Source organism: Rhinolophus ferrumequinum, chromosome 14 (assembly GCF_004115265.2).
Source record: "Rhinolophus ferrumequinum isolate MPI-CBG mRhiFer1 chromosome 14, mRhiFer1_v1.p, whole genome shotgun sequence".
NCBI classification, from domain to species: Eukaryota; Metazoa; Chordata; class Mammalia; order Chiroptera; family Rhinolophidae; genus Rhinolophus; species Rhinolophus ferrumequinum.
The window spans coordinates 67,271,402-67,285,204 of NC_046297.1; the positions used below are offsets into that span (position 1 = coordinate 67,271,402).

General features: G+C 51.6%; 1 protein-coding gene across 1 annotated transcript in view; it reads right to left on the bottom strand.

Moving 5' to 3' along the window:
- The window catches only part of NDRG1 (N-myc downstream regulated 1), a 42,846-nt gene extending 37,321 nt beyond the window's left edge, over positions 1 to 5,525 (bottom strand). The window contains exon 1 of the mRNA XM_033126793.1: positions 5,374 to 5,525. The gene's annotated coding sequence lies outside the window, so the exon portion shown is untranslated. The remainder of the gene's footprint in view (positions 1 to 5,373) is intronic.
- Between the last annotated feature and the right edge of the window lie 8,278 nt (positions 5,526 to 13,803).

Below are 13,803 nucleotides of genomic sequence, written 5' to 3' on the forward strand. Positions count from 1 at the left end.
GGGAAGGAAAGTCAAGAATAGGGCTCTGGAACTCAATGGACCGATGCCAACATTGAGAAGACAACCAGACTAGGAATTCCTGGAGGGCCCCAGTGCTTTGCACGGAGCCCGAAACCAGCGGCATTCAAAGATCCCTCTGATGTTGAAAGAATGAAAATGGAATCACAGGAGAGAAGGCAAAAAACAAGCCAGCTGCACTCATGCCCTGGGGACCAGCCTGGAGCTGAAACAGAACTTCTCTGTGTTCCACGGAGCCCAGAACCTGCGAGAGAGGGGCCGGGGGCGGGTCTGGGGACACAATAACAGGAAGCAGCAGGGGCCAGCAGTCACGACCCCACCCTCTTTTCTGCAACACCACGGGATCTTCCGTAGGTGCTCAGAGGAGTTTTAGCAGAGAGAAGACAACTGAGTCTGAGGGGAGAAGTGGAACCAGAAGCCCGAAGGAGGACACGGGGCAAGTTACAGGATTTTTCTGTGAATCTGCGGGACAAGCGTGAGCTTCATTGGATGGTCTGGGAGATTTCTGGAAAGCACACAACTGGAGCCAGGGTTAGCACAGGAAGTGGAGATCGATTCTTCCTACAAAACCCGTTGTCCGTGAGACAGGACAATTGCCACCGTGACTGGATCCTTCCCCGAAATGGTCTTCTGCGTCGACCCTCCGGGTGGCCTTCCAATCTTTCCTACAGAAGATCGTCCACGTCATTTCCTTCATAAATGGAGGTTTCCTTTTGACCAACATTAATTGCGTGCCTACTAAGTGCCAGGCCCTCGGGCCTAATGGGAGAAAGGGGGCGTAGAGAGACACAGCCCACAATGATCCAGGGAGGACACGGGAACATGGAGGGATCCAGCGCAGCCTGAAGCCTGGATGGAAAAGCCCGGGATGGCGTCTGGGGAAAGGTGGCAAGTTCAGTGATTGAAAAGAAGGGAGAGAGTACGGGTTCCCAGCTGGGAGAGTCCTTAGAATTGCCTACTTCTGAAGAATGCCTTTTGCACCCACATTCGGAGAGGGCGGCCTAGAACCTTCTCAAAGCCAAGAGGTTGGAGCTCAGGGATGGAGCCCTGATCCCACCCACCTCTTTAAGCCAAGCTGCACAGGGGTGTAAAATTTACACTTGGACGGAAGTTTCCACGGGTTTAAGGGGGGGAAAACCTGTAAAAAATAAAAGATGAACTCCCGCACAGGGCATTTCAGAGTGCTAAGGACTCTCATTTCCTCCCACCTGTTGGACGAATACCTCACTAGGCTGAAAAATCCTAAAGAAGGAGGGTCAGGGGAGGCGCAGGTCTGCAGTAAACATTGGGCGAGAGGTCAAAGTCTGGGTCAAACGCATAACTGTTTGTGGACCGGAATTCTGTAATCTGCTCCATTCTGTAGTGCGAAATCAGACACCCCAGGATTTCCCCCGAGAGGACCAGGTCTCTTCTCACAGGATGCCCACCCTGGAGCTCTGGGTTCCACATGCACCCAGAGTCCCCCACCCGCTCTGCACCCCCTCCTTCAACACGCCTGAACTGGCCCAGCAAGAGGCCAAGTGAGTGTTCTGTTGCAGTCTGCCATCTAGCCTGTCCCTGTTTTCAAATGTAAAGACAAGAGACAGATAGGAGGGCATGCCGGGAACCAGAGACCAGGAGGTAGGAAGGGCAGCTTGAAATGAATGCAGGAGACCAAGTCCATGCTCCAAAGACAGCTCCTTGAGGGGCAACGCTGCAGAGAAAGATCCAGGCAGCTCACGAGGGACAGGACACCACTCACTAGATACTGAATAAGCAAATCACCTGCCCAAGCCTCAGTTTTCTGACCTGAGAAATGGAAGAATGTCTCCTACCTCAACTGAATAATCGCAGGCACTTTAGCTAGATAATAGCCACTGACAAAGCACCTCATTGCTGAACCCTGGGTTCATGGAAGTGGCTCAGAAGGCATATGACATGTGGCCACTCTTTTCCTTTTTCCTCTCCCATCCTTCTGGAGCAGATGTCTTCAATTCTGGCCACCGTCAGCACTCCCTGACCCCAACCCAGTCCAGAGAGCTCTGAAATAATGCCAGACTTACGGAATCAGAGTATCGGGAGACCAGGCCTAGAAATCTGTATTTCAGACAAGATTCCCAGGACATTTTTATGCAATCTGCATAAGCTTAGCTTCTTGGAAGAACCTCAAGGAGCAAAACATGAGTCCAGCATTAGCAGGCATTTTTCACTGGCCTGGTTAAGTTCTTAGGACAAAGGTCCTTGACACTGATTGCCAAGGAGATGCCTTGAGAATGTCACTTGGGAAAATTATTGACAGCAAACATCTACATGGCGTACCCACATGCTGGGCACTGTTCTCAACTCTTTAACATGGATGAACTCACTATGACTCGTCCTGATGAGACAGGGTACATTATTCTCATTTTACAGGAAAGGAAACTGAGGCACTGAGCTCCTGATTGCCTGTCTACACTTCTCATTCTAGCAGTTCTCTGGTCACCCCAACATGTTGTTGTGGAAAAGAACAAAGACTTTGAAATTGGATACTCTGGGCTCAAAGGCTGGCTCTCCAGCTTTCAGCCATGTGGCTACAGGCACCTCTCTTACATTCTCCTGGCCTCGGTTTCCTCATCCATTCAAAGGAGCCAGTGCAGCCCAGGCAGAGCTCTTGCTGCATGGATGAAGGGGGGGGGGGGGCAGGCAGCTGATCAGGGGAACAGTCCTGCCCCTCCCCTGCCCCCTCCCTGCTAGAATCTTAGATGCTGAGTCATCACCCTGGCTTCCTTCCTTTCTGAGGCACAGGGAACTTGAGTAATGCCTTGGATGGGATTCTCTAGAGCCGGGTCCCACCATGGAAGTGCAGCTTCACGCTATCAGAAAAACACAATGGGATCTTTCTTCCCATCCTGCGCTGTGGGGTGGGGAACTCAGGCCAGGTTTCCAAGCACCCTGGATCAGGGCGGGGCGGGGGCAGGGCTGTTCAGATCCCCAGTTCAACCTGGAGGGGGCAGCCTGAATCCAGCCAGCCACCATTCAGCGGGGCTGCGGCCCTTTCTCACTAACCTGATTCATTAATCGCTTAAGAATACCTGATTTACACTAAAAATAAGCAAATAAAAAAATCACGCATGTTCTGTCTACAGTTTCTTCACCAGACACTCAGTCAAGATCCAATTTATTTTTACCCCTCTGATAGAACTTTCAGTTCCCATCAGGAGACCCCTGGAGAGGGGTCTGGGCAGTGAATTCCAGTTCTAGCTCAATCTTGGCAAGTTGCTCCCTGGCTCTGGGCCTCAGTTTCCATCTGTAAAATGGGAAAAAGTTGGACCAGGAACTTGTGTGAATTTTTAATTCCATTCCAAATGATCAAACCAATGGTCAGTAATCCTGGATTTGCAGATTATCCCAGGAGAACTCCCTCTCAGGAGAGGGAACCCCAACAGATGCTCCAGGATCTCCCTGGAAAGCCAAATCCAACCCTATCACCAGAGACTACCTGAGTGATTAATGGGGAAGAAGCCATAGAATTCATTCCGTGCATGTATTTGAACTTCTCCCAAGGGCCAGGCCCTGGGCCAGGTGCCAGGTTATACAGCGAGGTCCACAGTCTTCCCTCTTACCCACCTGCAGCTCATTCATCCTGCAGTGGGAAATAAGGTGCCACAAAACTAAGAAGTCACATGTCAGGGGACACCCTAGATGTCACTCCATGTACCAGAGCACTGTCCCTTTGGAGGTTTCCCATCACTTCCTGACCACCTTTACCTCCTTCTAGCCCCACCTCCCACCCTGTGACACCCCAGCACTTAGAGCACACAGGACTGTCGTCTGTGCCTTACCCTGCACACACACCCCCATTGGTGAGCCCCTTAAAGGCAGGTACTGGGGTTTGCTCTCTCTGGACCTTGCTTATTTCAATTCCCCTTTGGGAAACTCAGTCAAGAGTCAGAATTTCTATACAGGAAGAGCCTGGGCTGGAAAGTTTGCCTTGAAACTAGGTTTTCATAGCAAGAGCAAGGTTCGTATTTAGATATTTTGTTCCTTTGCAGTGGCTTAGGAGAAGCGTAAGTATGGCTGATGGGCAGGAGGAGGTGAAAGCCCCTTGTGTGGTCATTGGCTGAGTTCTCTTTGACTCTTCAGTCTTTCCCAGTAACTTATGGGAACCAAAGAAACTGAAGTGAGCAGGGTATCCATGAAGAAGAGTTGCTCTTGGGCACAAGATAACGGGCCCTCCCCCACCGGCTGCCAGGCACCTCCCCTTTCCAAGCCACACAGACTGGTGCTGCTCCTGACCTGCAGGGACTTCTGACAACAGTGGACAGACAGGAGAGTGGGGGAATTTGGGCGGAGAAGGGTTAAGAAAAGGATCCACTAAATCCCAGCTTCAGCCACCAATTGGACAGTGGCAGTGACAGCGCTTTCCCACCTCCCCTCCCCCCCCCCAGAACCTGCCACATCGCACACACCCTGCCCAAGGCTGAATCAGAGACCGAGGCGAATCTCCAGGAAACGTCCACCTCCGAGCAATTCCAGCTGTTATACCCCCTGTAGAGCAGGAGAGGCAGGCCGGGGAGGCAAGAGAGAGAAGGAAAGCGGGGGAGGATGGGCGGAGGCGAAAATGACGCCACTCCTAGTCCCAGCCAGCGGAGGGCCACCAGCTGCCCACAAGACCCCTCTGGGCCACGCCACTTCTCCAGCGCCGCCACAGCGCCAACCCCGGGCCACCTGGGGGGGCACACCCTAACCAGAAGCGCTCACAGACACTCGCTCTCCTGCGTGTCGTACGCGCTGTGACACACCGGAGACCACACACACACACACACCCCACCATCACCCCGGCTTTGAGGCTCTATCAGCCCCCGCCCCGCAGACGCGTATCTTTTCCAGCTCAGTTTGGGAACCAGACACACCCACGCCTCCTCTCCAGCTTCATCTCCAGCTCCTGCCCACCTCCCTTCTCCACACATGCGCGCAATCCCTCCTTCCCCAAACACGCCACTCCAGCGATACCCACACCCCCCCACCCCTATCACACACACTCCGAGGCCCTATTCCTGCTCCCACTTCCAGCGCGCTCCCTGGCCGGCACTGCCCGCTCTGACTGTGCGAGGATGTTGGGAGGCGCGATCCAGGTGTGACCCGGCCGGCTCTCCACCCCTCCCCAGCTTCGGGAACGACGAGCCGGGACCTGTCTCTTTTCCTCCTCTTCCTCAATTGAAACCCCCCACTCCAGCGGTGCCCGCACCCCAAAGCCCTCCACGCGCTCGCGCCACGGGGTTGCAGCGCACTTGTAGCTCGGGGAGGGGGGGACAAAGCGCGGTCCAGGAGCTGCAGCAGCACCCATGGGCGACCAATACCCAACTCCGCCCCACAAGAAGAGGGCGTGGTCCTTACCTAAGGTAGAGGGAGAAAGACTAAAGGAGCCGGAGCTAGGCTGGCGGTGCCAGGCGGGAACCAAGGAGCGTCGCGAGGATGGGCGTGCGTTCACCAGCCGGAGCGGAGAGCCAGGCGAGGTTTGTTTATACCCGCGAGGAGGGAGAATTTATAGGCACCGCGACCCCGCCCCCGCGCCTGGGGGGAGGGGCCTCGCCCCGCCCCTCCCAGGCCTGCTCGCCGCCGGGACACACCCCTCGCCCGCGCCCTCCCCCGCGGCGCTCCTCCCGCTCCAGCCGGCGAGCCTGGCTCAGCTCTGGCCGCGCGCGGCCGCCGCCCGCCGGAGCCGCCGCCTGTTGCGCAAGCCCTATTAGGGGCGCGGCGGGGAGGGACCTCGGGGCTCCGGCTGCGGTTTGACTCCGCTGGCCCCTCCCTCGCCCGGAAGGCCAGGGCCTCGGCGTGTGCAGCGGCCGTGTGTGCGCGGGGGATGCGTTCGTGTGCATATGCACGTGCGCCCTCCTGCGTGTGCATGTGGACTTCCGTGTGTCCCAGTGGCTCCCACCTCCGTCCCTGAGTTTCTTCTTCCGAGTGTCATTGCGCCATGAGCTGATATCCCTTTTGGATGACTCCCGCACTGCTTCCAGGTCTTAACTCCGGAACCCCATTTAGCTAGCTGTCTCCTGCGCCCCCAGCGGAGCGGCGCCCTGCGATGCGCCCTCCATGCCCCCTCCTTGTTGCATCAGCTCTCCTCGGAAATGTAGGATCCCACTTAACCTCGTCCATCTTGCTCACCTCATCCCACTGCCTAAGTGGCCCCCCTTCCCCTCCACCTCCCCAGTTCTAAACCTACCCGCCCATTTCCAACCCGGTGGGTGGCCTTCTCTCCCCCTCTCCCGGACCCCCCTCCCCCAGGAGCCTGGCTTGGGAGTATTCTCACTCCTTCCTCTTCTAGTTCCCAGAACTTGTAAGGAGCAGGAACCTTTCCACCCTTAGCTGTCCTCTGCTGTCTCGTTTTTTTTGCTTAATGACTGCCTCTGTGTTTTTAACCCACAATGCATATTAGAATCGCTAGCCAGCCGAACTTTCTTTAAAAAGGTGCGTGCCTGGGCCCACTCTCAGGCCAGTTTACACAGAACCTCAGGGAGTGCAGGCCAGGCATTGGGGTGTTTTCAAAGCTTCCCAGGTAGGTCTAATGTGCAGCTCTGGTCTGAGCCAGTGCACTGGAGGAACATCATTGTATAGTAAAGAAATGTGATTGTCCCCAGGCCTGGACCTTATTGTCCCCAGACCCCCTGCCCAGCCTTGTATTTGCAGGCTGAGGTGTCCCTCCTCCACTCTCCTTCTGACTGGTTATGAACCTTTCCATGCTTTGCTCAAAGCAGGGAACCTGGCGCTCCTCTGTGCATCCCATTTGCCTCCTTAAGCCTTGATGTTTACTTATTCTGTCATTCCACAAATAGTTATTGAGCTGCTTCTTCGAGTCAGGTTTCATGCTCAGCCTCTGGGGAAAGGACTGAAAAGGCCAAGTCCTTTCCCTCAGGGGCATAGCCCAGGAGCCCTAAGTCTCAATTGCCCCATCCAAAGGAGAAGGGTAAGGTGGGCTCATTCATTCCGTAACTGGATGGAGCACCTACTATGTGCAGGCACCATGCTAGACATGGGGCTATAGTAATGACCAAAAGTGTGCCTCCTCCAGAGCCGCTCTGTTTTCTGTTGTCTGAAGGCCCTCCCAGATCTAGCAATCTATATGACAAATGTCTTTTACCCATACAGCCATTTCTCCACTGTTTTAGCTTTCAACAAACATTTATTGAACACCTGTGGTGTGCCACCTGCCAAAGATTTAGAGGGTCAAGTTCAAAAGCATGGAGGAGGCTGCTTGCTCTTTCAGTAACAAATGCAAACCCTATTGCAGGGGCAGAAGGGCATTTTGCTTAGCAAGGCCACTTCCTGCCCCGTTGAGGATGTCTTTGGGGGCGCCCAGACCTGCAGTCAGAGGCCCCAAAGTGGCCCGGTGGGAGGCTGGCTTTGTGCTTAGGGACCCTGAATTTCCAGAAGCTGATGAACAGAGAATAAATTAGGGGGCAGGGAGGGAAGGTGCCAGAGGCACAGGGGCGAGAAAAGAGGAACTGGTATGGTGGGGAATTTTCTGAGTGCAGCGACGCTCTAAAACCAGGGTGAAAGGAGATCCTTGCAGAGCCCAAATCGGCTTGGTGAAGTTCTGAGAAAGCTGCCATTGGGTCCCACACTCCCTCTATCCTAGGTCCCGCAGAGCTGACCATTGTTGCAACGGAATGTTGTTTTTTCCCCTGAGCCTCAGATGCAGCCGTTTTCCTGGGTTTGCCGAAGGTGGCCACACTCTAGGAAAGACTGACTTTGGTGCAGACCAGGACGCACGCACAGGTGGAGGATGCTCAATGTACAGAGTGGCTCCCCAGGAACTGATTGCTGCCCACACCGCCAGGTCCCCCCAGGCCAGGCCAGCTGAGGCAGCAGAAGCTCTTGGAACCAAATGCGGGCGCATTTGCACTGAGCTGTTCAAATGATTTCTTTCTCACTGGTCAGCAATAGAATTAGATTGCTTTGTAAATGCACACGTGCTGCAAATCCATCACACGATGAGACTGGATTTTCCAGACTAACGTCCCCTGGAAATTTCTATTTACTACACCTTAAACTTTATCATAGACTATTGGAACTGAAAGAGCCCTAGAGATCATCTATTCCTAACCCTCTTGCTTGGAGTGTGTAAGTTACTTGGGGTTGAGAGACACCCAAGTGGCAGCTGGAGTTCAAGGGGAAGAACACCTGATTTCAACACTCGGAGCTGTGCTGCTTTGGGCAGTTACCCTGCCTCTCTGTGCATCCATCTCCTCCACACGCACGTGGAGGAAACAGGGGAGAGGAGCCAGAGGATAGTTCGACCACAATTTATGAGCCCACTGCTGCAGTCCCATATTCTTCTTCCTCCTGTTAAGATGAGAAAGTGTCCCTGAAAAACCAGCATCTCCCAGCTCTAGGTCTGGGCCCCCCTCAATCCCCTCACTCCTCCCTCTCTTCTGGATCATTCTAATCAACAAGTACACATCTGCTGCAATCCACGACCCCCCCAGACCAATCCTGTCTCGATCCGCAGTCCCACTCCAGCCACGATAGTCCAATTTCTCTCACCCTTTCATCCCCGGACTTCTCTAAATAAGTGTCTATACACATGGTCTCCATTTTCTTATCTCCCCTTACTGTTATTTTTTCAGTGTTTAATTTATCAACTCCCCCATGGACCTGGCCAAATAATTCCACTAGCTTGTTAGGAAAAACAGTAGCCTTCGCACCCCACTTTTCTCAAGTCTCCCTTAACCCTCATCATCACCACCGTCGTCGTCATGTATATCCCATCTCTCCTGACATCTTGCACAGTATCTGATACATACACATACCGTGTAAATATTGCTTGGACAAGTGCTTCTCTTTGACCTCTCCCTGCTTTATGCAGCCTTGCTCGGACACTCTTGGGAGGGAAGGGCTCCTTCTTGCTTCAGGAGCCCAAGTGGAAGGACCTCCATCTGCGGACCTGTATAAATTGTCCCCGTCCTCTGAGAGCATGACTGACCTATAGAATACCTAGTTGTGAGCAGTGGGGCAAACTATGCAAGGAAAGCAGTTCCAAAAGTGGTTAGACGTTAGCTTATGTTCAAGGTACAGAATACATCCTTCACTCGGGTACATAAATGAAGAGGTGTATACTTTTGCCCCCTAGAAAATCAGTTTCTCTTCACTGCTGGTGTGTCATAACCTGTCAGGGCCGCTGTAACAAATTACCACAAACCGGGTGGCTTCAAACAAAACAAATGTGTTGTCTCCCGTCCTGCAGGCCAGAAGTCCAAGACCAAGGTGTGGTCTGGGCCCTGATCCCTGTGAAGACTCTAGGGAAGAATCCTTCCTGCCACTTCCCAGCCTGTGGTGGCTGCTGGCCATGCTCAGCCTTCCTTGGCTGTGGCTGCATTCCTCCGGTCTCTACCTCTGTGCTCACATGGCTTCCTCTCCTGTGTCTCTGTGTCTGTATCTCTCCTCCACTCATAAGGACATCGATCCTATCGGATTAAGGCGCCTCTCTTAACCCAGTGTGACCTCATGTTAACCAAACTAATTACATTTGCAAAGATCCCATTTCTAAATAAGATCACGTTCTGAGGTTCTGGGTGGAAATGAATTTTGGAAGGACAAGAGTCAACCCAGTACATGCTTAATCTGTATTTAACAAATATTTGTAGCATGTTGGTAGCAACGATGACACAGCTCTTGCCTGGCCCTGGCTTTTTAGCTGCCCCCACTTTTGTCATCGGCCCTTTCCAATTCCCTTCATCCCGTGCCTGGCTGTCGTCTTGAACCACCTCAATCCTAGGTCCTGCCTGGCTAAACCTTCCGTTGCTCCTGTTGCCTGCCAAGGTCACCAACCCCTTCCGGCACGGCGATGGACATGGTCCTGCATATGTCCAGACTTCTGTCGCCTCTTCCCGCCCGTCCCTGGGTTACCCCTCACTGCTTTCCCTAGAATATACCCCTCACGTCTTCACCTCTGAAGCCTTGCCCATGCTGTTTTCTCCTTCTAGAAAGGCCCCCATCCTGGAGCTGTCACTCATCTGGGGAAAACACGTGTGTTGGTCACCACCCATTTCAGCTATCCCACTTCCGGCCCCTGCCTCCCTGAATTAGGTGTATCCTCGTGACCTGCATTGTCAATGAGAGTGGAAGTGACTTGTGTCACTTCTGGATGGAAGTGTGTGATTCACCCCACGCTCCTTACGCTCTCTTTACTCCTGCCACAGCTACGAGATACACTCCAGATGGGTGGGGGCTCCATCCCCTGGGGCCTGGAGGGAGGAAATAATGGAGCAGAGCCCCCAGCTGACCCCAAATGGACATGTGATGTGGGGAAGAAAGAAACCCTGCTGCCATGTGCCACTAGGATTCTCAGGGGTTTTGTCACTGCAGCCTGACTCAGCCCATCCTGACTGACTCACGATCCTCCGAGGCCATGCCAAATGTCAACTCCTTTGGTGAACCTCCCTTGTTCTTCTCCAACTAGATTCACTTCTTTTTTAATTCAATAACTGGGTGTCGGGAGCATTTACAATCAGGCACTGTGCGAGATGTTAGGGATACAGGGATGAATAAAAAATGGCACAACTATGTAATTACAATTGTTGCAAACGTTCGGTAAGAAGATAGGGTCTTAGAGGGCTCTATGACCCAAGAGTCTCACCTACGCTGGATGGTCTGGAAAAGGCCTCCTGAAAAAGGGATGTTTGAAGCAGGTAGCCATTAGATTAGGCATGGGGAATACAACCTTACTAGCTTCTCCTCCCCAGAGCATGGCATGTTTTCTTTTCTATTTGTTAGTTAGGACTCTTTCGTATCTAGGTGGCATAAATATAATTTCAGATGGCTTAAGCAATAAAAGGCAGGGCATACCTACTGGCTCATGAAGCAGTGAAGCAGAAGCATTGGCTTTAAGCACAGCTGGATCCAGGGCCCGATGTCGCCAGTCCTCTGTCTCTCTAGCTCTCAGTATCTCCCGGATCAGTTTTACTCCATATGTTGGCTTTGTTCTCAGGCAGGTCCTCGCTAGACTAAATCAGAAGGCTGTCAGGTAATTTTAGGTCCATTAGTAAGAGAGCTCCCCATCCCTGGGGAGGGCAGAACCCTGGGACATTTCCCTCCTGGTCTCTGAGAGGGCCTGGGAGCTTTGAGGAGCCAGCAGGCATGCTTGACCACCACTCATCCTCGTGCTCCACCTACCTTCCCTGGCTTGACCGGCTGTCTCCTCCCGCACCACCATCAACTGCACCTTCCAGCTGAACCTGCTCCCCGCCCCGCCCAGTCAGGCCAGGCAGCTTCACACCTTTGTGCCTTTGCAGGTACTTCTGCAGGGCAGAGCTCCCTGCAAACGGAGCGGGGAGGGGAGGGGAGAGAAGGGGACAGGGGTGGGCAGGGGAGAAGCCACTCCTCTGTCTTGCACAAGGCAGGCAAGACTTCAGTGATGTCTGCTAATTGAACGGAAGGATGCAGAGAGAACGGGAAGGAAGGACAAAGCTTTGAATTTATGCACAGACAGTGGCTTAAAACTGTCATCACTCATGTAGGTTGAGGAGATAGGATGGTTCTTTAGCATCTTCTAAGATTTAATCTGCTCCTTTTGCGTCCGAGGCTGCACTGACCTTACCCCTGAAGGTGCTCACTGACTTTCAGAGCCAACGATTGTCTTTGTTGGTAGAGAAGTGAGACTTGAGTCTGATTGGCTCTCTCCTACGGCTCTGGACTGATGGTTTCCAGTCCACCATCACCTGAGGCCAGGCCGAAGAAATGCAACAGGATTTTGTAGCAGTCATGAAATGTAGGTCCCAACCATCACATGACTTGGCATTTCTTATGTTAAATTAAATCTCCCTCAGCCCTCTTTGCTGGAGCTGGTGGTAAATTCCATAAATTGAAGGTCAAGGTGTCAATGTCAATGAATTGTCCTGCTCAATGTTATGACAATTAGGAAGGCAAGGCCACTGCCTTATTTATTTTTTTACTCGCCTGCTTTCTGAAGCGAAACCTACGTGACTCTTAAGTTCACCCTTTGCTAAGAGTCTCCTAAACCACAGCTCAGCGGCAGCGCTGATTCTCAGGGGCCTGTTGCTCCCTCTTTCTGGACACAGACTGAAATTTTCACCCCACACAAGCATTCTAGCAATGTGTGCCTTTGACCACTGCCAGGATCCAATGCAGGAGGAGAGGGTTCTACAGTTGACTCCCACTCAAGGGGACACGATGCAAGCATTCATCCTGTGAATTACAAGGAATGAGACAACAGATGTGTGTATGTACAGGGGAGCGTGGGCTGGAACAGGAGGAGTTAATGCTATTTTCAAGGTCCAAGACAGATCAAGGCATAGCTGCCCTGTTCCTAAACAAAGAAGGGAGGGGTGGGAGAGGAAACCAGCAAGCCCTTTCTTAAAACCTGACCAGGTTCAATTTGCTCCCCCGAGCAGGTGGACTGGCTCGTACATAATACTCTTTCGTGCCAATGCAGAGCACAGAGACTTTGCAGAGAGAGGTCCCACCTGTTCTGTGGGCAGTGCTGGTGCTTTTAGACCCATTTCACAGATCAGGAAACTGAAGCCCAAACTATCTAGTAGCACAAAGCAATCCAACTCTTGACCCAGGCCTGGAAACCTGGCCCCATCACCTGCAGACTGCATCGTTGCTGGACAGGATGCTGGTGACATGAGAGGCCATTGCACCTTATGGAAACTTCTAGATAACTACTATCTTCAAGGAGGAGCAATTACAACCAGGGAGTGTCAAGAGAAGAGAAAACATGGCTGCCACAGTCCCACCAGGCCTACCAGGTGACGCCAGGGACAGGGCCCCCAGAATCACACCTGGGGAGGAGTGGATTCTCAGTCTCCCAGTCTGCCTGAAACAAACAGACCATCCCTGGTTTGTATCAGGTTGAAAGGTATATTTGTCCAGGTAGATGGTGACTTTACTTTTAGTGTAATTTAGCATCCGTGGGCTCTGGTGTAATCCTGAACATATTATAAACTAGGAAATGCTATAGAAATGGTTGTTACTCTCATAATAAAAAAATAAAAAATGTTTCAGAAATAAATGTCCCATGTAGAACTATGAGAAAATTCAGAAACACACTAACTGCATAGATACATATGTACATCCAAGAAAATAAATCACACAGTATTGAAATAAAACCAAGCACCACCCAAAAATCATTTCTGTTCATATTTTGATACTTGTCCTTCCTGACACTTTCCTATGGGTATACATGTAAGCATGGGTGTGTACATACATATTAAAAAAATTATGATAGCATTTATTATAGGTGTGAATAGTATTTTGATGCCACCAATTAAAATTGCTCTCATACTATACTAACTTTTTATAACCTGCTTTTTTCCCCACATAACCATACATCTTTGCATTTGGGAAAAAAATCTGTCACAGATTTTATAATTATTTCGTATTATAAAATACAACATGCATACAATAGAACATGCATCAAATGTAAGTGTGCGGTGTAATAAAATAATTATAAAATGAACACGCAAGAATCTAGCACCAGGCTGGGGCAAGGTGGGGAACGTGGCCACCCATGGAAGATCTTCCCACTACTACCGCCACCCACGAGGCTATGAGATCATTCCTAATGACACGTGACATTTATTCCAATACATGGATGGATCACACTTCATTTAACGTGTCTCAGACGGTTGGATGTTCTGAGTGATTCCAATTTTCTGCTGCAGTCAATATCCCTACACTTATCTTGGTATAATTTTCCAATAACTTCTTTGGGTAAAGCCACAGAACAAAATCGCTGGGCCAAAGGGCATACATATTTTAAAACTTTTGATACATTGTTACAAACTGCATTCCAACAGGCAA